Genomic DNA, 2314 nt, shown 5'->3' with positions numbered 1-2314 from the left:
TACAACTTCACTAATGCCGATAACTTCGTGTACTTTCTACAACCAGGGTACACTGGTTGATCTCCATCCCCAATCACATTGGCAAACTCATACGGATCCGAACCAAAATCACCAAAATCATTATCATCCATATCAATTTCTTCAGACACAAAACTGTACCTACTATGGCCATCATCTTCTTCAACATTTCTACTAGCATTAGTAGTTGCTTCCCAAGGTTCTCCGTGAAATGTCCAATTCTTATAGCTTTGGTCAATTCCATTAAAGTATAAGTGATCCCTTATAATTCCAACCCCAAACAACTTCAAATTAACACATTTAACACATGGACAACGGATATGTGTTGTAGTTAGAAGATTTTCTACAGCAAAGTTCAAAAATGCTTCCACCCCAAATTCATATGCCTTCGATCTTCTATCCGAGTGCATCCATGACTTATCCATCTCCGACACTATAACCTATTATCTATAATAAAGTGAAAATACAGGCAATGACCATCACTATAGCAGATTATACAATGATCTAATCGCAAGTAATACACAACAGAGACGACGGGTTTTAAACAAAAACAGACGTATTTGGCATATATAGACGACGGATTTTCAACAGACGTCGTCTATTATAAGTAATACAAACGACGGTTTATGAAAAAACCGTCGTGTATAAGTAATACAACGACGGTAGTTTAAAAACACCGTCGTGTAATCGTCGTCGTATGCCTTAAAATTCGTCGTGTCTCAGTTTATTTTCAAGAACACAAAACCCATTAAGAACACAACATATATATGAAACCAAGCAAGAAACCAACATATACATGAAACCAAGCATGAAAACAATAAATCCATTCCCAATTCAACATAACATAGGGTGATTAAAAGATACGACAAAATTAAATCCATTCCCAATTCAACATAACAGATAATGTAATCCATGAACCCATTAAACAGAAAATCCATGAACCCATACCTATAAGCACATTATTAACAGATCGCAAAGCATACACATAAAACCCTTTAACAAAACAACCTAATATAACTCGAATCGTTACTAGAATCATCACTCGAATCCCCATCTTCATTATCAGTTTCTTCCTTCGTAGGTACTATTTGCTCCCCATCATTTTCTCCATGCAGAAGTGAGAGAGCGAAATGTTATGTCGCGCGAAATCTGAAAATTTTAGGTTTCAGGGTTCGAAGTATAAGAATAAGAGCCAAATCTAAAAAAATTTAGGTCGCGCGAAAATTTTTAGAGTTCGCGCGTTTTAAAACGTCGAAAGAAAAACCAAGGCGAAAGTTCTACACGTACCGACGTAAATTTAATATTCCACGACGGAAACTTCATTTTTCGGATTAAGAACGTAAGGCCGTTCATTTTGAAGCTTCATTTTTCGGATTAATTTTAAATTTATTTTGAATTTTTTATATAACGACGACTGAAAAACCACGTCGGTGTTAAGAAATTAAAGACGTTGTAAATTATATAAACCGACTTACATATTAAAATGACGTCGTTTAAAGCGTAAACCATGTCGTATGTTTTTCTGTTTGACGTAAAATATGTATTCCACGACGCAGCCACCGTCGTTAAAAATTAATACCCTAAACCCATAAAACTAAATTATACAATTTAAAAAATTAAGTTTATAAAAGGTTTTATGGTTTTAAAGCCTAACATATACCCTAGACTACCCAAAAATTATACTTTAAAAATAAACCCCAATAAATAACAACCCTAATCTCTAAACCCTAGACTCTAAACCCTAAACCATAAAACTAGAAGTGATTTTATGACTCATCAAAACAATTTTGTTTTGGATGGTCATTTTAAATTTTTGTTATTCAAAATGAATTTTTTCAAGGTTTATGTGGAAGAAAATATATCAATGACTTCATAGGAGTTGACTTTTCAATTTTCTGATTTATTTTAAATTTATTTTGAATATTTTGATATAAAAATAATAAAATATTCTTACCACAACAACAAACCACGTCGGTGTTAATAAATTGTAGACGTTGTAAATTGTAATAGACTACTAAGTCGTTAAAATGACGTCGTTAAAATGAGAAACCATGGCGGCTATTTAACTATACGACGTAAAATATATATATCAACGACTTAACCGCTGTCGTTACATAAACGTCGTCGATGATACCCTGAACCCTTAAGAAATTGAAGATGTTGTAAACCATAAACGACTCAATTGTTCAAAGAACGTCGTCTAACTATATTTTTACGTCGTATTTGTTTAAAACACGAAACAACAAAATACGACGGTTTTTGACTTTATTAGGTCGTTGGAAAAGTATTACACGTC

Source organism: Prunus persica, chromosome G1 (assembly GCF_000346465.2).
Source record: "Prunus persica cultivar Lovell chromosome G1, Prunus_persica_NCBIv2, whole genome shotgun sequence".
NCBI classification, from domain to species: domain Eukaryota; kingdom Viridiplantae; phylum Streptophyta; class Magnoliopsida; order Rosales; family Rosaceae; genus Prunus; species Prunus persica.
Note: the sequence above shows the minus strand (reverse complement) of the source record.